General features: G+C 43.2%; 1 protein-coding gene, 1 long non-coding RNA gene and 1 pseudogene across 4 annotated transcripts in view; 1 reads left to right on the top strand and 2 right to left on the bottom strand.

The window, feature by feature from the left end:
* Nucleotides 1-1,227, bottom strand: part of ZBTB8A (zinc finger and BTB domain containing 8A) — a 68,866-nt gene extending 67,639 nt beyond the window's left edge. The window contains exons 1-2 of one of the 2 annotated variants that reach the window (XM_042951874.1): nucleotides 1,149-1,227; nucleotides 787-887 (exon numbers count right to left, since the gene is read on the bottom strand). The gene's annotated coding sequence lies outside the window, so the exon portion shown is untranslated. Of the gene's footprint in view, nucleotides 1-786; nucleotides 888-1,148 lie in introns of those variants that run through there. The other variant, XM_042951876.1, reaches the window with a different exon arrangement.
* On the top strand, nucleotides 808-7,237 carry LOC122227410. Of its 2 annotated transcripts, none has more exons than XR_006206021.1 (4): nucleotides 808-923; nucleotides 4,547-4,633; nucleotides 5,434-5,645; nucleotides 6,882-7,237. It is a non-coding gene; the product is annotated as an uncharacterized LOC122227410 (long non-coding RNA). The 2 variants fall into 2 exon arrangements; XR_006206020.1 differs by having other exon boundaries at nucleotides 810-923; nucleotides 5,434-5,640.
* A 13,447-nt stretch (nucleotides 7,238-20,684) lies between these two features.
* LOC122227502 lies at nucleotides 20,685-21,750 on the bottom strand (annotated as a pseudogene).
* Between the last annotated feature and the right edge of the window lie 437 nt (nucleotides 21,751-22,187).

Raw genomic sequence — 22,187 nt, 5'->3', positions numbered from 1 at the left:
GGAGAAACTCGGACTACTGCCTAGGGAGCCACCTTCCCGAGGAAGCGCCCGGGACGCGGGGGAGCAGCTCCGGGACCCCGGCCCGCCCGCCCCCCGCCGCCCCATTGGGCGGGCCGCCCGTCACTCGCCCCGCAGCCCGAGTCCGACCGGCCGCCGACCCTCCGGGAGTCCGCGGCGCCCGACGGCTCCACACACGCCGGGCACCGTCCCCGCGCCGCCTTCCCGCCGCCGCCGCCGCCGCCGCCAGGAGGCTCCGCGCGCCTTCCCGCCTTTCCCCGCGCCGCGGTCGGGCCGGGCCCGGGCGGGCGGGCGGCGCGGCGGGCGCGGGCGGCGACGGCGCGGCCATTGTCCCGCAGCCCCTCCCGGGCGCGCAGGAGGGGCTGGCCGGGCGGGGCGGCCGGGCGGCCGCGGAGAAGGGCGGCCTCGGGGTCCCGAGCCGGTGCGCCTCGGCGCCGCCCGCCTCTTCTCGCGGGCCGCCGCCCCGAGGCCGGGGGCCCCCGCCGCCAGCCGCCCGCGCCGCCTTTGTGACCGTCCCCAGCCCCTCGGAACCGGCGCGCCGCCACCACCGCCGCCGCCGCCGCCGCCGCTGCTGCGCCCGGGGCTGCAAATGGCGCCCGCCCGCCTCTGCGCCTCCCGCCGCTCTCCCGGCCCGGGGACGTCTGGGGGCGCCGCGCCCGGGCCGCATCCCGCCGCCGCCCGCCCTCCGCCCGCAGCGAGGCTCGCGGCCCGTCCCGGCAGCCCCGACGCCCCGCCCGCCCTCCGCCCGCGCCGCGCGCAGCCACTTACCGCGGGCCGCGGCGCACCGGCGGGTCGCGCGCGCGGGCTCGGGGAGGATTCCTGGTCTTCGGCGGGGGAAATACCCACTTTCGAAGCCGCTCCTTTGCGCCCTAAAACAAGTAGCCCCAACGTGAGAGAAACAAAAGGTATTTGCTGACGTGGGCGTTGGACAGAAACGCCCGAGGGCTGGGGACACAATTAAAGGGGCAACGCACAGATTTCAGGCACCAACCAGCAGCTTCGCCCACTCCCCCTGCCCTAGCCTACACCCCGCTGCACCCTCCAGAGGCTCTGGGGTGCCCAGGTTCCCTGGCAGTTGACTACAGAACCATTATTCAGGCAGGAGCTTAAATTTTAAAATTGTACTTTACGTTGAGAAAGGCGCCTCCGGAGGGCAGAAGGGCTGGATTTCTAGGATCTGGAGAATTTGGTTTAGGAAAGAGGGAGGGATTTAGGCGTGCCCACAATTACTGTATAAGTACATGTGACATTATTGTACTTAAGTTTAGCAACGTCAAATATAAGCGATTTCCACGGAATTTTGCCCTTTATTGAGGCACTTGTCTTGGTCGGGGATAACCTTTTCTAAACCTCTACAGGTCGCAAGCATTTTATTTGAAGAGGAAAACCCAGAGAGTCTGAGATATGAGAAAATAATTCTCGCTTAAGTTCAGAGAAAATATAAAAGTAGTAAAAATAGCAGGTTTTGTGTTTTCGAATACAAAGATTCATTGGACATCAAGACTTTCCGAGGACGTATTTATGACCCTAAGTACAAACAGGTTAAATATTTGCTAAAAATCTTAAATCACTGAATTTTCACTGCAACTGCAGAAACATGATTTCTGCAGAAACATGAATTCTGTAGATTAGTTTCGAGTTCCTTATGCTGGGTCAGGTACTGAAAAGCACCATGATGTAATAAAACTGGGGGGCGGGGGGGGAATGTCAAAACCTTTAGTTTTTCGATGGCTTCCTCTCCTACGTGATAGTCATATCAGGCAAAGTTTATTGCCTTGGTTCCAACAACAATTAGCTATGCATTTTGAGGATCATATGTTCTATGAGAGGGATACAGAATATCCACAACCAACTCTTAACGTCACTAACCTATTACTCTAGAGGTGTTTTGCTATTTAGCTGCATATCCTCACATTCTGAACAGGTAAACGGAAACATGTTCAAAAAGCACTATAAGTTATTAGGAGGGTTGGATGTACTCAAAGTACTCTGCAAGCATCCCCAATGAAAACTCGCCAAGAAAGACCTGGGCATTTTTATAGCAAAAGGTTTTATTTCAGCCTTCATTCATTAAAACATGCAAAGGCATTCTACAAACTTGTTCCTCAAGAGAGCACGTCAGGTGGGTGATAAACTCTTTGTTCCAAGGAAGAAGTAATGGGAATTTTTTTCCCCTCACCTTCTTTCCCCCTCCTAGCTTCTGAAACTTGTTTATATATTTGGAGAATTCCTTACGTTATAATTAATTGGTGAGAGGTAGATTCTGCCTTCTGCAATAGAATCTGGAAGTGCCAGTGTCTTGCTCTCCCAGAATCCCTGCAGCTAGGACAATGCCCATGGACTACACTTTGATAATCAGATGCATGCACCAGGGACTTTGAAGAGGGAGCTATGACACCAAGAAGCAGGAACCTCAAAGAAGCTTTTCGTGCAGTGGTAACAGCTACAGCAAGGTAGTATCTCCAGGTGCTGTCGTGGCAGGACTGTTAGTGGCAGCATCCACATTATCCAAGGTTAGTGCTATCAGTGGTGCCAGCTGCCACGTCTCCGCTTGCTGAGAGCAGTTGTTGGTATCCTCACCAGGCCAGCCCTGTGGTATGATTTGGCTATTGTTTCTGCCTGCTTAGTATAGACTCCAGCCCCTGTGCTCTGCTCTGCCTGGAACTCTGGGAACTTTTAATCCATTCATTTCTGCTTAAATCAGCCAAGGCCAGTCTGTGTGCAGCTAAGAACCCTGACTGGTACAAAATGTTAAGAAGGCATCTGGACATATGGCATAGAGCTTACTAGATACAATAGTTAGGGATAAAGTGTTGTCACTGATGTCACATGGATGGGAATTAGAACCATGGATCTGGATAGAGAGAGAATACACAGTGAGAAGAGAAGAAGAAGACTTAGAACCAACCTGCAGCCGCTTCATCACCCAATGGCTGGTTAGAGGAAGATGAAATTGCAAATGACACCAAGAAGCAACTAGAAAGGATGGAAAAGGCCTGGGATAGGGTGGTGTCATAGAAACTAGGAGAAGAGCAACTCAAAAACGAAGAACTAAACAATAGTGTTAAATACTTCTCTTAACAGTCTAAGAGAGGGGCGCCTGGGTGGCTCAGTCGCATAGGCGTCCAACTCTTGATCTCGGCTCAGGTCGCGATCTCACGGTTTGTGAGTTTGGGCCCCAAGTCAGACTCTGCGCTGACAGTGTGGAGCCTGCTTGGAAGTCTGTCTCCTTCTTTCTCTGCCCCTACCCCCCTTGTGCTCTCTCTCAAAATAAATAAATGAGCTTTAAAAAAAAAAAAAACCCTGTCCAAGAAAGTGTCTATTAGATTTAATAACTTGGAGATCATTGACTTCAGAGACTTAAACTTGAAAGAAAGGAGTAAAATCCAGATAAGAGGAATAAGTAGGGGATTTAAAAAAATAGAGATGATGAGAACAGACAACTCTAGAGAGAGCTGGGTAGAAAGGGTATGTTCCAGTGCCGTGTAACAAGCCAACCCAAAACTCAATGGAATAAAAGCTATATCATCATGCTTACGGACGGATTCCACGGATCAAGAATTGGACAAGTGACAGCAAGGATAACCGGTCTGTGTTTCACGATGTCTGGAGTCTCAGCTGGGAAGACACAAATGGCTAGGCGTGACTCGAACTGCTGGGAACTGGAATCATCTGGAGGGTTCTTCACGCACAGGCCTGGCACCAAGATTGGGATCACTTGAAAACTGGCTCTGCTAGGACTGCTACCTGAAGCACCTACACATGGCCTCTCCATGCAGCTTGGGCTTTTCGCAGCATGGCGTCTGGGTTCTGAGAGGAAGTGTTCTTTCAAGAGAGCCTACCAACATGGAGTATCCAAGAGAACTAGGAAGGAGCTGTGTGATCTTTTATACCTATCAACAGAAGTTACATTGCCTCACTTGCCATATTCCATTGGGAAAAGTAGTCACAACCTACCAAGATTCAAGCGGAAAGGGACATAGCTGCTATCTCTTAACAGGAAGAATCTCAGAGAATTTGGGGACATGTTTTGAAACTACTGCAGGCAGGGGCTCCTGGGTGGCTCAATCGGTTAAGTGTCCAACTCTTTTTTTTTTTTTTTAAGTTTTTTAAATGTTTATTTTATTTGAGAGAGAGAGAAAGCATGAGCAGGGGAGAGGCAGAGAAAGGGAGACACAGAATCTGAAGCAGGCTCCAGGCTCTGAGCTGTCAGCACAGAGCCCGACGTGGGGCTTGAACTCACGAACTGTGAGCTCATCGCCTGAGCCACCCAGGCACCCATAAGTGTCCAACTCTTGATCTTGGCTCAGGTCATGAGTTCACAGTTCATGAGATTGAGCCCTGTGTTGGGCTGTGCGCTGACAGCCCGGAGCGTGCTTCAGATTCTGTGTCTCCCTCTCTCTCTGGTCCTTCCCAGCTTGTACTCGGTCTCTCTCAAAATAAATAAATAAACATTATATATATAAAAAAAAACTATTATAGAGGCACCTGGGTGGCTCAGTCAGTTGAGCATCTGCCTTCTGCCCAGATCATGCATGATCTTATGGTTCGTGAGTTTGAGCCCTGCATCGGGTAAACGTGAGCCCTCATCGGATGAACGCGAGCCCTGCTTCAGGTGAGCAAGAGCCCCGTTTCGGGTGAGCCCCACTTCTCCCTCTCTCTCTCTCAAATAAGTTAAGTAAGTAAGTAAGTAAATAAATAAATAAATAAACAAAACTATTAGCAAAGAGAGAGGGTATTAGCTAGAAGGCAATATGGTAAAAGACTTAAAAATAAATGTGTTTAAATGCTAATGGAAAGCGTGAAAACAAAAGAGATTAAATATACAAGAAGAATAATAGTGGCTGAATTTGTGTAACTGAGGGAGAAAGAGATCAAAATCTCAAACAGAGGAACAGCGCCTAGATAGGAAAAGTGAAAACTCCACTATCTCCATTGGAGCTAGAGGGCAAGGACAAGAACATGGATAGTCATGGTGGTTTTAAAATTTTTTTTTATGTTTATTTTTGAGACAGAGAGAACAGAGCATGAGCAAGGGAGGGCAGAGAGAGAGGGAACACAGATCAGAAGTAGGTTCCAGGCTCTGAGCTGTCAGCACAGAGCCCAACACAGGGCTTGAACTCACAGACCGTGAGATCATGACCTGAGCCAAAGTAAGACGCTTAACTAACTGAGCCACCCAGGCGCCCCTAGTCATGGTGATTTTTGAATGCTTACATATTCTTTGGCACTGTTCCCTTCAAGACGTTAATCCTAATTCCCCTCTGCATGAGTGTGAGCTGGACTTAGTGACTCACTTCTATAGAATAGAATAAAGTAGAAATGATAGTGTGTGATTTCAGAGTCTTGGTGATAAAAGCAAAACAGCTTCCTGCTTGTTCTTTCTCTGTCTTGGATCTGTTGTTCTGGGAGAAGCCAGTATCCTCAGGTGTCCATGGAGATGAACTGAGGCTTTCTGCCAACAGCCATGAGAGTATGCCACCTTGGAATGGATCCTCCAGCCCCAGACAAGCCTTCAGCAGACTGCAGTCCCAGCTAACAACTTGAGTGAAACCTTGCAAGAGACCCTGAGCCGGAGCAACCAGCTAACCTGCTTCCAGATTCCTGACCCTCAGAAATCTGGTGAAGTAATTAATATTTGTCCTTTTAAGCCATTAAGTTGTGGGGGCAATTTGTTATGCAGCAATAGATAACTTATACACATTGTCATACCTAAAAATGCTACCATAACAAAAACCTAAAAAAATGTGACTTTGGAACTGGGCATTGGGGGAAAATGGAAGGACTTTGAAAGATGAGTGTTAATGAAACTTGACTCTTTCAAAAAATATTAGAGTCCTGATGGCCTTTGAGGAAGCTGCCAGTGAGGGCTTAAAGGAAAGCCATACAAATCTGATTGGACACTGAAAGAAAAGGGGTCCTTGTGATGTGTTGGCAGAAATTTAGCAGCACTATTGCCTGCAGTAGGGTGAAAAGTGGAAAATGTACCTAATAAATCAGGTAATCTAGCTAAGGAGATTCCCAAGCAGAATGTTGAAGGGGCTGCCTGGTCTCTTCTTGCTACTTGTAGTAAAATATGAAAGGAAAGAGATAAGGTAAAGGAAGGACTATTTGACAAAAGGAAGCCAGAACTTTCTGGTTTCCAGAACTTTCTGGAAAATTCCTAGCCTCTCCAGGTGGCAAATGGTGCTAAAAGTAAGAAATGGCTTCTGAGCAAATATTAAATCCAGGAAAACACAGTCCAAAGGTGAAGTGAAGGGAGTAGCATTAAAATCCTTTGCCAAGATCTAAGAAAAATTGAAGGTATTACCTCAGAGTATTGTTCATTTAGATAAAAAGCCCTTTAAAGATTTAAGGGTGTTGGGGCGCCTGGGTGGCTCAGTCGGTTAAGCGGCTGACTTCGGCTCAGGTCATGATCTCGTCGTGGTCCGTGAGTTCGAGCCCCGCGTCGGGCTCTGTGCTGACAGCTCAGAGCCTGGATCCTGTTTCGGATTCTGTGTCTCCCTCTCTCTGACCCTCCCCCGTTCATGCTCTGTCTCTCTCTGTCTCAAAAATAAATAAACGTTAAAAAAAATTAAAAAAAAAAAAAGATTTAAGGGTGCGACTCAGGGACCCTCATTTAAAGAGTTGGATTCCTTTTTAAGTTTATTTATTTATTTATTGAGAGAGAGAGAGAGAGAGAGAGAGAGCAAGCAGGGTAGGGGCAGAGAGAGAGAGAGAGAGGGAGAGAGAGAAACCCAAGCAGGCTGTGTTCTCAGTGCAGGAGCCCAACTCAGGGCTCAGTCCCACGAACCATGAGCTCATGACCTGAGCCCCTCAAACAGTACAATTCTAAGAAACTTAAGCTTATTGTTCCTCAACAGAAGCTCAAGGCAGAGAAGGGTTTATCTTGAAGAGCTTTGTGAGGATACCTTTTCTCTAATGGAGTGAACCTCAAGAAGATTCGCGAGAGCCCCATGTTTTTCAGAAGTGTTTGGAAGAACGCTGCCCACTTGGACTGAAAGGATCAGAGGCAATACAAAATGAAAAGACACCTTCTGACCCCCAAAATTCTGCTGGTAGAATGCAATCTGTGAAAACTACATAGTTGCAAATTGGAATTGTTTTCCATGCAAAAGGAAGGATGACTCAGAGGGCAGAATAAGAGCCCAGAGAGTAGAACCAAGAGCCATGGATGATTAACCCCAGGCCTTGAGTTCTAATCAAGAAATTTCCAACATTTGTCCAGATAGATTTCAGAATTACTATGGACCAGTGATTGATTTGTGCCTGCATTTTCATCCCTTTTGAACAGGAATGTCCATAGTGCTTATCCCAGATGTACCACGACTGCCAGTTGGGTAAGCATGAAACAGATAACTTTTCTCTTTAGTTCCTGGGTGTTCAGATAAAGAGGGACCATCCTCAAGGAGCTGTATTTAAGGAACTATACCCTTGGGAGTTACTGTAAGATGTGGATTCACATGAGAGACTGGATGACATGAAAATTTTAACTAATCCCTAAATATGAACAAGGGATTAATGGGCAGAAAGGAAGGGTATATATTTTCTGAATTGGGGTGATGGTTTATTGGTCATTGATTCATTGAATTAGATTTGGCTGAGAGTGACAATCTAAAATAACAATGGCTTCAACAAGACATGAGTTTATTTTTCTCTCACATAAAAAACCTGAAGGTGGATGATTCAAAGCTAGTATAGGAGCTCCATTCTCTGAAGCCTTCAGGGAACCAAGCCTGTTACCAAGTTTCTGTTCCACCATACCTAGCATGTGGCTCTAATGCTCCTATTCTAAAATGGACCGCCAACTCTCAAAGAAGATAGAGAAAAGGAGAAGAATGGGTAAAAGGCATATATTTGCTGTCACTTAAGGAAGATTGCTGGAATCTGCCACATCACACTTTCATTTACATCCCATTGGTCAGCACTTAGTCACATGGTCACATCTAGCTGCAAGAGAATCTGGGAAATACGGTCTTTACATGGGGTAGTAATATGTATAGTTAAACATTCTCTTACTAAGGACGAAAGAGAGAAAAGATGTTGAGGGACCACTAACAGTCTCCTAGAGTCAGTATTGTTACTTGTAGAGAATAGTATCCACTCAGGGTACTTTAAACTGAAAGAGCTTTTTATTAGACAACATTGTGTGATTTATGAATATCCCGGTGGGCCAGAGAATCATGCTTAGATGCTGAAAGTTCAGGACAACATCAACCATGAGAAACTCCCAACCACACCACGTGACTATTGTCATAGGATCCCAAATGCTGCCACCACCTAATACTATGACATTAGGAATAGACATTGAAATCTCTGCCAAGCTGCCCCAGAAGAACCAGCCCCTTCAATCTAGGCTTGCAAGAATAGCTAATATACCCAGAGCCATGGCTTTTGCCTCACATTTCTCCTTTCCTCCATTTCAGTCTCACGAGGATGCATCTATTTGAAAAATAACTTCAGGGGAGTCTGGGAAATGTAGTTTTTAGCTTTTCAGCCTATGCAGTATAGGAAGGAATACAAGAAGGGGATTGGAGAGTGTGTTAAATGAGCCAATACACAGTATATGCCACAGTCCATCATTTTGTATACTAGTTATCCGTACAAACTTACCATACTTAAATTAAAAAAAAGTAACAAAATATTCCCGCCTAATATAATTCAACTGTCATAGAAAAAAAATTCTCATTATCTCAGTGAAAGGGAATACCCAATGACTCATGAAGAACTACATCATTCTCTGAGAAATGTTCATGTCTTATCCATTAAATCATAATATGATATTCTGTAACCAAGAAAGAAAATGTGTATAGTTTCTACAGTCCTTGTTTCTAAAACTGGTCACAGGGAATAGTTGGCATTTATAATTTCCTTCCTCTCCTTCCTGTGTTATGTCCCATAATATGTTTTGTCTTTTATGATTTGTTTTTTACTTTAAGTCCTATTTTATTACATATTAGGATTATTGCCTTCTAGATTCCTTTGATTTGTATATGCCTGGCATAGCTTTTTCTTTTTTAATATATTTTGGAGAGAGAGAGAGAGAGAGAGGGACAGCAGGGGAGGGGCAGAGAGAGAGGGAGACACAGAATCCAAAGCAGGCTCCAGGCTCTGAGCTGTCAACACAGAGCCCGATGCAGGGTCTGAACTCACAAACCATAAGATCATGACCTGAGCCAAAATTGGATGCTTAACCTACTGAGCCACCCAGGCACCCCTGGCATAGCTTTTTCTATCCTATTTTCAACCTTTCCATTTCTTTTAAGTATATGCTTTGATAAATTATATTGTTGGATTTTTAAAAGCTAGTCTGAGAATTTCAGCCTTTTAGTTTTGAATTTAATGCAATTATTGTATTTGCAGTTAAGATTTACTTCTGTCATATTTTACATTTGCTTTATGTTTTATTCCTTTTATTCTATTTTTACTGTTCTCTTTAGTCTATTGGTTAGATTGAGTTTTCTTCTGATTTAAAAGTTATATATTTATATTTTGTTCATGTTGTGGTTGTCTTTAATTTATTACCTATATTCATGTTTTTTACTCCTGTGAATAATTAAATGTATCAATATTTATTTCTTCACCTTAATAAGAAAGTACTTAAGCATATGCTCAGCTCTCTCTTTTTTTTCAGAGAATTGATATTATTTGTTATAGATGTGTTTTCTCTTTTCACCTTTTTTGATACAACCCCTTTTCTTTAAAAACAAAGATAAACTTTACAAAAGTATTTGAATACTCTCTCTCTCTCTCTTTTTAAGTAAACTCTAGGCCCAACATGGGGCTTGAACTCAGGACCCCAAGATCGAGAGCCACATGCTGTACCGACTGAGCCAGCCAGGCACCCCAAAGCCCTTGAACACTCATATTGCTCCAATCTCTTGGAGCATCTCTGGGATTTGTATCTCATCTCAAGTTCTTTCTCCAATACTGTTTTCAATGTTTGTGTGGCAAAGCTTCCAAAGCATTGTGTACCGGGAAATATTTTTATCATGCTCTAACATTTGAATGACAATTTTACTGAATATAAAATTCTAGAATCAAAGTTCTCTTCCTTTGATACTATAAAACATATCGCTCTATTCTTATCTTGCATCCAGTGTTGCTGTTAGGTAGTATGATACCAACTTACTCTTTATCTTCCCATAGAATTCTTTTTTTTTTTAACTTTTTTAAAAGTTTATTCATTTCTAAGAGACAGTGAGTGGGGGAGGGGCAGAGAGAGGGAGACACAGAATTCAAAGCAGGCTCCAGACTCTGAGCTGTCAGCACAGAGCCTGATGCATCATGATGATTAACCAACTGAGCCACCCAGGCACCCCTCTTCCCATAGAATTCTTCTTTTACAATTCCCTTACAATTTTCTCTTGTCTTTGATATTCTTGCATTTTACATTTGATAGTCTTATATTTTGTTATAATGTGTCTAAGTGTAGATTTTTGTCTTAATGCTCCTGTGGCACTCTATGGGTCCTTTTAGTCTAAGACCTTTCATCCTTCTTTAATTCTGGGAAGGTTACCTTCACTATTCAAAAAATAATTTATTCCTCTCCATGTTTTTTCGCCTGCCTTCTGGAACCCCTAATTTTTCAGATGTTGGCATTTTTATTCCTGTTCTCCATGTCTCTTGACTTCTTTTTATATTCCTTATCTTTTTGTCCTTTCTTGCTATCTTATGGAAAGTTCCTCAATATGATCTTGAAATTTACTAATTTTTCTTCAGTCACATCTATCCCTCTATTCTATCTTTTGTGTTCTTTCTATTTTCAATTTTCATATTTCTTCTTGGTTCTTTTTTATGATTTCTCATTACCTCATATGTTAATATAATCTGTTCTCTAAGTATTTTTATCATCCTTATTTTAAATTTTTTATTTTATTCCAATAGTTCTTAGATTATATATATATATGTACGTGTGTGTGTGTGTGTGTGTGTGTGTGTGTGTGTGTGAAAGAGAGAGAGAGAGACAGAGACAGAGAGATTCAGTTTATTGTTTCTCTCATACTGGTTGTATATTGGCTCATGAATTCATGTCCCCTGAAAGTATTGGCTATTGTGTCTGCTAATGAAGTGCTTCTCAAACTGTGTTGAAGAACCAGATTGTTTTTGTTTGTAGGCATCTTTATTGTATAAAACTTCTTACATTTTTTCACTTACTTTCACTTTCTGTACTTATTACAGACTGGGGACATCAGTCTGTGAACCACACATTGACCAGTATTGTCCTAATGCACAGTGGAAATGGGTATTGGTTCAGAGTGATATATTGTATTAGCCTTTCCAACTATTCCCTTCTTTCATTCTGAGAGGATTATATGTCACCACCCATTGCTGTGTGATGTTCACTGCCTCTCTGGAGACAGAGTGCAGTTCCCGAACCCATTGTCTAGTTTGGTTTTGTGACTTGCCTGGGCCAACTGAGTATGAACAGTGACAGCATGCCAGTTCTGAGCAGGAGCTTTAGGGCACATCATATGTTTCCACCAGTGCTCTTGTTCTTCTTCTCTGCCACATAAATATGTGATCCAGGGGCGCCTGGGTGTCTCAGTCATTTGGGCGTCCGACTCTTGGTTTCAGCTCAAGTCATGATCTCACAGTTTGTGGGTTCAAGCCCCGCATCAGGCTCTGCACTAGCAGCACAAATCCTACTTGGAATTCTCTCTCTCCCTCTTTCTTTCTGCTCCTCCCCTGCTTACATGCTCTCTCTCTCTTTCTCTAAATAAAGAAATAAACATTTTAAAAAATAGTGTGAGCCAAATAGGGGCTGCTTTTACAGCCCAACCTGGGTCCCAGAGTGAGGTGCTTTGAGCCATGGAAGCTGACCTATAATCACCAACTTGTAAAGACAGCAAAAAATATATGTTGGTAGTTGTAAACCAAGGGTTCGCAAACTACAGCCCATGGGCCAAATCCAATCTACTGTCTGTTTCTGTAAGGTCCATAAGCAAAGAATTTTTTTCTTTTTTGAAAAGTTGAAAAGTAATATATGGTCCATAAGTCATATATTAACGAGACTTACACCAAAGGAACCAAGAACACACAATGGAGAAAGGGCCATCTCTTCAATAAATGGTGTTGGGAAAACTAGACGGCAAAAGATTGAAACTGGACCATTATCTTCTATCATACACAAAAATTAACTCAAAATGAATTAAAGACTTCAGTGTAAGACCTAAAACCATAACACTCCTAGATGAAACTGTAGGCTGTAAGCTCCTTGACGTGGGACTTGGCAATGACTTTTTGGATTTGACCCCAAAGCCAAGGTGTCAAAAGCAAAAATAAACAACTGGGACAACATCAAACTAAAAAAACTTCTGCACAGCAAAGAAAATGCTCAACAAAATAAAGGCAACCTACTGAATGGGAGAAAATATTTGCAAATCATATATCTGATAAGGAATTAATATCCAAAATATATAATGAATTCATACAACTCAATAGCAAAACCAAAAACCAAAAACCAAAAATCAAAACCGGTCTGACAAAACCAAACCAATGGGCAGAGGATCTGAATAGAAATTTTTCCTAAAAAGGCACATGGGTGGCCAACGAGTACATGAAAAGGTGCTGAACATCCATCACGACCAGAGAAATGCAAATCAAAACCACAATGAGACATCACCTCACTCCTGTTAGAATGGCTGTTACCAGAAAGATAAGAAAACAGGTGTTGCTGAGGATGTGGAGACCAGGGAAAGTTTGTGCATGGCTGGTAGGAACGTAAACTGGTGCAGGCACTGTGGAAAACAGTATGGATGTTCCTCAAAAAAACTAAAAATAGGGGCGCCTGGGTGGCGCAGTCGGTTAAGCGCCCGACTTCAGCCAGGTCACGATCTCGCGGTCTGTGAGTTCGAGCCCCGCGTCAGGCTCTGGGCTGATGGCTCGGAGCCTGGAGCCTGTTTCCGATTCTGTGTCTCCCTCTCTCTCTGCCCCTCCCCCGTTCATGCTCTGTCTCTCTCTGTCCCAAAAATAAAAATAAAAAACGTTGAAAAAAAAATTTAAAAAAAAAAAAAAAAACTAAAAATAGAACTACCATATGATCCAGCAATTCCACTTTAGGATATTTATCCAAGGAAAACGAAAACACTAACTTGAGGAGACATATGCACCTCACGTTCATTATAGCATTATTTACAATAGCCAAGACATGGAAGCCACCTAAGTGTGTCCATGCACGGATGAATGGATAAAGAAAATGTGATGTGATACACACACACACACACACACACACACACACACACACACTGGAATATTATTCAGCCATAAAAAAAGAAGGAAGTTTTGCCATTTGCAACAATCTGGATGGGCGTTGAGGACATAATGCTAAGTGAAATAAGTCAGAGAAAGACAAATACTATATGACCTCACCTATATGTGGAATCTAACAAAAGAAAACAAATTCATAAATACAGAAAACAGATCGGTGGTTGCCAGAGGTGGGAGGTGGGGTGGGGGGGCAAAATGGGTGAAAGGGTCAAAGGTTACGAACTTCAAGTTATGAAATAAGTCATGGGACTGTAGTAAACATGTGGTGACTGTTGTTAATCATATTGTGTATTTGAAAGTTGCTAAAAGCATAAACCTTAAAAGTTCTCAGCATGAGGAAAAAAAATGTGTAACAGTGTGGTGATGGGTATTAACCAGACTTACTGAGGTGATCATTTTGAAATATACACAAATATCAAATCCTTATGTTATACACCTGAAACTAATATAATGTTACATGTGAAGTATATCTCAATAAAACATGATCAAAAGAAGGATAAGATTTGGGACATAAAAACCATATGAAGTTCAAATTTTAGTATTCATAAAGTTTCATCAGAACGTAGGCACACTTGCTTGTTTGCATATTGTCTACTGCTGCTTCCTTGCTCTAAGGGCATAACTGAGTCGCTGCAACAGACACCATATGTCCCACAAAGCCCAAAATATTTACTATCTGGCCCTTCACAGAAGAAGTTTGCCAGCCTCTGTTGGAAGCCACAGCGATTTTGAGGTTGGTTGTTACTGGAGCAAAAATGACTAATGTAGTCGAAATGAGTTTAAGGAGAGGGAAGGGAGTAGCTTCAGAGAAGGGAGTGCCAGGCACCACCAAACTGCTCTGGATCCTTCCCATTTGCTGTCACTGTGGACCGGCAGCCCTTCTGAGCTTTTACCTTTCAACTCCTTAGCAGAAGCAGCATTGGGATAAGGTATCCTCTTAGCTTGTAATTCCTTAGCCTTGAGTATTTGGAGGAGAGGCTGGCAGAGAGAGTGCTCACGTGCTGTAGTCGGTTCACCCCCATCTTTAATCCCCCAGCAGGAGTTGGCAGCGCCCCCATATTAGTCTTTCAGTACTGGCAGCCTGGGTTTTTGCTCTCCGCACTGCAGCCTGAACCTGTTGGAAATATTTTTATTTCTTTGGGCCCTACTCAAAGTTGTCAATCCTTTGGATTACTTGGTAGGTGGATCAGAGCAGTTGGAGAAGGTAGAGGGGAACACATGCATTCTGCTATGTTTTCCTAAATGGAAGAGAAAGAGTTGGGGTAAGAGCCAGGAATTTTGTGTACCCCACAGCCTATTTTATCTATGCTGTAGACAGTAAGGAGCAAGCATTACCAATGTTCCATTTTTGGATGCAGCAACTATAAATTACAGATGCTTTGTTACACCCTTGAACTAGGGGAGGGGCGTTGCAGCAAAAACCTGGCTCAGGTATGGAATTGTTATGAATATGAATATTATCTGCGGTGGGTGTCTTGATGCAAACTAGGTTGAAAATCTCTGGCCTGGAACTCTAAATGCAAACTACTTCAAGTGGCTCACGATATCTTTCATGTTCCTCACCATTCTCTCCTGCCTCCTGTTCCCCAGCTTCAGGAAGCTACCAGTATGTAATGTGCTTCCTCTTGCCTCTGGACATGCTTTCTCCCCTCCATCTGGATTATGCTACTCTGTACCTTCCTTCATTTGCCTGGGAAACTATTTTCCTTCAAGATTCAGTTCAGACATCATCCATCCTGTGAAGCCTTATGATATATCCCATGAGGTAGGTGTTCCTTCCTCTCTGCTTCTGCATGGCCCTAACAAGCATGTCCATCATTGTTCTTATGTGATGTTTTCATAGCTTTTCCTTTGTCCATTTCTTTCAACTACTGAAAGAAGGTACTATGATCATCTTCATGTGTGTGGCCTGATATCAGCTGGTATCAATCAAGGTCTCGTCAGGAGACAGAAAGCACACCATGAATTTAAGCATGGAAACTTTAGTATAGAGAATTCTATTTTTTTGAGAGAGAGTGAGAGAGTGGAGGAGAGAGGCAGAGGGAGAGAGAATCACAAGCAGGCTCCATGCCTGGTGTGGAGCCTGACACAGGGCTTGATCTCACAACTGTGAGATCATGACCTGAGCCGAAATCAAGAGTCAGACGCTTAACTGACTGAGCCATCCAGGCACCCCACTGTAAAGAATTATTAATTGGGGAAAGGTATATGTATGTGTGTATATATATATATATATATATACATATATATATATATATATATGTGTGTGTATATATATATATATATATATTTACACACAAAAATTTTTTTTATTTACTTATATAAAGAGATTTATTATAAGGAATTGGCTTACATGATTATGAAGGTTGTCAAGTCCAAATCTGCACTGCAGGTCAGAAGGTTCAAGACCCTGGGGCTCCTGGGTGGCTCGGTCAGTTAAGCGACCTACTCTTGATTTTGACTCAGGTCATAATCTTGCAGTTCGTGGGTTCGAGCCCCATGTTGGGCTCTGTCTGTGCTGATGGTGCAGAGCCTGCTTTGGATTCTCTCTCCCCCCACCCCCGCCCTCTCTCTCTCAAAAATAAATAAGCCTAAACAAAAGAAGAAGGAGGAGGAGCAGGAGGAGGTTTGAGACCTAGAAGAGCCAATGTTCCATTTCCAGTTCAAAGGCAGTCTGCTGGTAAAGTCCCTGTTACTCAGAAAGGCCAGTCTTTTTGTTCTTCAACTGATTGGATAAGCCCCACCTACATTATGGAGGGTAATCTGCTTTACCCAAAGTTCACCAATTTAAATGTTACTCTCATCAAAAAATACCCTCTAAGTTGATTTAACACATAAAATTAACTATCACAGGTGATTATCTACTAAAAGGGTAAAAGAGAACTTGAAAGAAAACAGGAATAACTAGTGGCAAAACAACAAACAAAAAACAAGAGCGGCTAGCAAGGAACAAAATTACAAGACCCTCCCATCTCTCCGGCCAAGAAGGAGATTTAGATGACTGATGATTTCTCTGCAGCTCACTGGATGATAAAGTTCACTGAGGTGCCACAGGCCTGAACTGGAGGGTCAGAGACCACCCACCTATAGGCCAGTATAACTTGCTGTAATGTAAGCACCACTCCCCTGGTTTAGGATCAAGAACAAAGATAAACCAGAGCCAGAGCCCCTGCCTCTGCTATTGCAGTGTCTCTCCAGTGCCCTCTATTAACAAGGACTAACATTGTTCCAGCTGACAAAGAAGACATGCTTACAGGGTCCTTCTCTTTTCACCAAAAAAGGGCAAAGAAGGATAGACTTAGACAATAATGTGATAAATTGCTACACTTAAGGAACAAATGCGTGTTTTCTTTTTTAATTTTTTTTAACGTTTATTCATTTTTGAGAGGGAGAGAGACAGAGCATGAGCGGGGGAGGGGCCGAGGGAGAGGGAGACACAGTATTCGAAGCAGGCTCCAGGCTCTGAGCTGACGGCACAGAGCCCCACATGAGGCTTGAACCCACAACCATGAGATCATGACCTGAGCTGAAGTCAGACGCTTAACTGACTGAGTCACCCAGGAGCCCCCAAATGAATGTTTTAATCACCAAGAACTATAACTAAGTAGGAGGATCATGTGTTATCTGAGATAATCAAATGAGAAAAATTTATCAAAATTTAATAAGGAGGGGTGTGGGGCTTGTTACTGGAAGAAAAAGGGGAAATAGGCTGTAAGACTCCTGGTGACCAGGGAGAGCAGAGACTAACAGAGAGCTAAGAGGACAAGATGGGCCGATTCCTGTGATGTTTTACTAACTCTTTAACAAATGTGATTATGTTACCCTTATCCCAGAAGTAGAAACCTGTACTTCGTATGCTTATTATTCCAGTGACCATAAATCCATACCCATGCCACAATTCAGAACACATCATCACAATGAACTATTTTCCCAGTTTTGAATTTATTTCCCTAAGACTATTTACAAAGGAAATAAAAATTAAATCTCACTTTGTTTCATTTAATGTATTACTCCACCTAAAATAATATCTTATTTAAACATATTGGTTCAGGTAATATTAAGCTAGCATTTCCCTTTTTATGTTTATTTATTTATTTTGAGAGAGGGAGCATGAGTGAATGAGCAGGGAGGGGCAGAGAGAGACTGAGATGGGGAGGGGGGCTCGATCTCAGGAACCGTGAGATCATGACCTGAGCCGAAATCAAGAGTCGGTGGCTTAATTGGCTGAGCCACCCAGACGCCCCTAGGCTAACATTTCCATAATTCATTCTGTTTATCTCCCTACTATATTTGGCTACAAAATATTACACAAAGACTATCACATTTTGATTTTGTTGTTTTTTTTTTAATTACACAAGCAATTTGTGAATGCAGTCTTGTAAAAGATTTAAGCAATGCAGAAGTATACATGGCTAAAAGTGAAAGTCTTCGCTTACCAAGATCGGTTGTGCTGGATCCCAATTATGCATTTCCCCAGATGTGCTCAGTGGTCTTTTCTCTCACCGTTATTGAAGGCCCCTGAAACGATTGCCTGGTAGTAAGTACATTCCTCTAGTCTGCAGGGAGGAGGCCTGTCACGCTCCTAAGGCAGAGGAGAAACTGCCTTGGTGCTCTACTGGTTTATCCTGGAGGGCTTACCATGGGGACTACTCCTGGCCCCCCATGTTGCTCACGGGCACGACCCATTCTTGCCTTGGGCCTCAGAATCACCTTTGGGGCTTATCTGTTGCTGCTAAGACACAATATTCCATACAACCTACTCAACACCCATGCTTGCCGACTGGCTGGCCAGGCTGGTTCCAGAAATGGGGGGAGAGTTGATGCCTTTGGGGGTGAATGCTTTGTCTAGTGAAATACAGCAATGAGCAGATAAATTCTTCTCCCTTCCTCTCCACCATGGACAGTTGAAAGATGCAGTAGGTTTATACAGCATCTCTGATGACCTCTCTTGAGACCAAATAATCACTGGTGCTTGCTATAAAGCCGGGCCAGCTCAGTGATTGATACATCTACATCTTTATTGTCTCCCTTCCCTGCCTTACTCTCTTTTGCCCCTCACTCCTGCTTCCCTAGAACTGCACTATCCCCGAAAGTGTTAGCACATAAGCTTTTGCCCTAGGCTTTGCTTTCTAGGGAACCAAGTTAAGATTCCAACCCGCTCATGCTACTCTCTTCCCCAAAGGTCACCATTGTTAATACGTATCCTCTATTAATTCACTCACAGAAGTGAAGTTTTTGTTTTGCTTAGTTGTTTTACGTGTATATCATACTATACATCTCCTCTGAGGCTTGTTTTTTAACAATATGTTTTGGATACCTCTAATATTAGTATACACGTGTTCAATCTCATTTTTTCCAAATGTTATAAACATTTTCAATCATGCAACAAAGTTGGAAGAACTTTACAGTGAATGCCTGTGTACTCATGACCTAGACCCTACCATTAACATTTTCTTAGACTTGCTTTATTGCTTTATTTCATATCTGTCCATCCCTCACTTCCTTCACCCATTCATTTTCCTTTTTGATGGATGCAAAGTAAATTGCAGACATCAGTACACTTTCCCCTAAAAAAGCATCACACATATAATTAATTAGCATTTAAAGTTTGCATACACATTTTCATTCAAGGTAAAATATATGTACAATGAGATGTACAAATCTTAAAGTCTACTTTTGCTGAGATTTTAAGATTTCATACATTTGTGTAATCAAACCCTCTGTGAAGACATAGAACATTATCATCACCCCAGCAAGTTCCCTCTTGCTCCCTTCCAGGTCAATTCCTGACCCTAATCTTCTATAGGCAGATAAGAAGAAATAAAATTTCTTCCAATTTTATTCCATAAAAGTTTAGTTTTACCTGTTGTAAAATTTCATATAAGTGGAATTATAAAACATGTGTTCTTTTGTGTAAGGGTTGTTTCATTTGGCATAACGTTTTTGAGATTCACCCATATTGTTACATGTAGTAGTGATTCCTTTGTATCATTGAATGATATTCCACTGCATGAATATAGAAGAGTTTATATATTTGTTCTCCTATTGATGGGCCCTTGATCTGTCTCCAGGTTGTGGCTATTATGAATATGCACATTTTTGTATATCTTTTTATGTACATAACTTTTTTTTTATCTCAGTTTTTTTGTTGTTGTTGTTGTTTTATGTTTATTCTTGAGACAAAGAGAATGAGCAGGGGAGGAGCAGAGAGAGAGGGAGACACAGAATCCAAAGCAGGCTCCAGGCTCTGAGCTGTCAGCCCAGAGCCCGACACAGGGCTTGAACCCACGACCCGTGAGATCCTGACCTGAGCCAAAGTCGGATGCTTAACTGATGGAGCCACCCAGGTGCCCCTGCACATAACTTTTTTGATGTTTGAAATTCAAATAACTTATTTAAATTGAAAACAATTCTTTTTAAAAAAATATTTATTCTGAGAGGGGCCCCTGGGTGGCTCAGTTGGTTAAGCAACCAACTTCGGCTCAGGTCATGATCTCCCAGTTTGTGAGTTTGAGCCCCGCATCGGGCTCTGTGCTGACAGCTCAGAGCCTGGAGCCTACTTCAGATTCTGTATTTCCCCCTCTCTCTACCCCTCCCCTGCTCATGCTCTGTGTCTCTCTGTCTCTCAATAATAAATAAACGTTAAAAAAATTTTTTTACAAATATTTATTCTGAGAGAGGAGAGGGAGAGCAGACACACATGCGAGTGGGGGAGAGGCAGATAGAGAGAATCCTAAGTAGGCTCTGTGCTGTCTGCACAGAGCCCCACACAGGGCTGGATCTCACGAACCCTGAGATCATGACCTGAGCTGAAATCAAGAGTTGGATACTTAACTGACTGAGCCACCCAGGTGACCCTAAATTGGAAAAAAAATTTTTTAAACTGCATTTAGAGTCAAAACCCTTTTGCTATGAAAATCATGAGTATTTCTAGGTAAGACAGAAATATCTCTAGGTTAACAAGATCAGATTTGACTTTGGACTTTGGACTGTTCTTTTTTTTTTTTTTAATTTTTTTTTTAACGTTTATTTTTGAGACAGAGAGAGACAAAGCATGAACGGGGGAGGGTCAGAGAGAGGGAGACACAGAATCTGAAACAGGCTCCAGGCTCTGAGCTATCAGCACAGAGCCTGACGCGGGGCTTGAACTCACGGACCGCGAGATCATGACCTGAGCCAAAGTCGGCCGCTTAACCGACTGAGCCACCCAGGCGCCCCTTTGGACTGTTCTTTAAACAGATCATAAGGAATGGAAGAAAAATAGGGTATTTACAGAAAATATCTACGTATGCGCTCAGCAGTACAAATATGGTGACAGAAGAGACTTAAGTACATGTTGGCATCTAAGAAGTAATTTGCAAAGTGCTTAATTTCATTTTCTTAGATTTTAAGAATGCCTAAGATCCTCCTCCATCCTTGATCTTGGGAGCCAAATAGTACTTTAAATGTCCCATATCAGCAATGTTACATTCTACACCAAGGGATACATCTGCAGACATACTGGGTGTCACTGTAGGAGAGAGTGGAATGGCTTTGTAAAGAAGTTCAAGTACCAGTGCATAAAGAAGTTAGCCAAACCAGCTCATTCGTCTCTATGGTAACAGCTTCCTCCTCTTTATCGACATTACTTGTTTGTGAAAACTTAGTATTTCTACTTCCTAGTACTCCATCTTTTGCACAGGAAATTACGACAGCATCTCCAATATGACTGAGATCTCCCTATATACGTGCACATTCACCAGAAGGCATATTTACTACACAGCTATACTCCTGTTCTAGAATTCCAAGTTGTTCAACACCTATAAAGCCATTACCTTCATTTCAGAATCTGAAACCTTTTCTTTTCTTTTTTAATTTTTTTAATGTCTTTTTATTTTTGAGAGAGAAAGAGAGAGACAGAGTGTGAGCCAGGGAGGGGCAGAGAGAGAGAGGGAGACACAGAATCCGAAGCAGGCTCCAGGCTCTCAGTGTCAGCACAGAGCCTGACGCGGGGCTGGAACTCACCAACCATGAGATCACGACCTGAGCCGAAGTCAGACGCCCAAGCAACTGAACCACCCAGGCACCCCTGAAACCTTTTCTTGATTTGGAGTTTCAAATACTAGTGCCAGGGTGTCCGCATGATCTTCAGCTCTTAATGAAATGATGTCTTCGCTGCCGGCACATTTTAGTATTTTGGACATGCTGGTGAGGTTCACGTCCATGGTCAAGTTGCGGTGGCAGCGACACATGTGGAAGCCCACAGGCAGGGTGAGCTGCATCAGGGAGACGTGGGAGGAATCTGTGCTCGGCAGGTTTACGCCGCTCCTGCTTCTGTCCCAGGGGGCCTCCTTGATGAGATCCTTAAGCACCCCCAGCACCTTCTGCAGGATGGAGCCCTGAACCAGGCGCTCCTGGAACATGGTGGCAGAGTCTCAAGGACACAGCTACAGGCGGAGGTAAGGGAGGAAGTCATAGCAGGCTTTGTCGTCACGGGATAGGAGCGAGCTGGCAGACACAGGAGCGAAAGCCTGAGACCCAGGAAGATCACTGCACATAAATTCCTATTTCTCTTTGAGTAGATACCTAAGAACAGAATTGCTGGTTCATGGGGTAGGTGTATGTTTAGTTTCATAAGCAAATATCACACTATTTTCCAAAGTGGCTGTACCATTTTACACTTCCACAAACAACGTACAGAGTGCCCATTACTACCCATTCTTGTCAACACTTAGTATTGTCAGTTTTATTCCTGTTAGGCATTGTGGTGGGTGTGTAGTGGCATGTCATTGTGGTGATCCCATTGTTTTTTACTTTTTTAGTGTTTACTTTTGAGAGAAACAGAGAGTGAGCAGGGGAGGGGCAGAGAGAGAGAGAGGGAGACACAGAATCCGAAGCAGGCTCCAGGCTCAGAGCTGTCA

This window comes from Panthera leo, chromosome C1, assembly GCF_018350215.1.
Source record: "Panthera leo isolate Ple1 chromosome C1, P.leo_Ple1_pat1.1, whole genome shotgun sequence".
NCBI classification, from domain to species: domain Eukaryota; kingdom Metazoa; phylum Chordata; class Mammalia; order Carnivora; family Felidae; genus Panthera; species Panthera leo.
The sequence above is the reverse complement of the archived record's forward strand: the minus strand, read 5'-3'. Positions and strand labels throughout refer to the sequence as shown.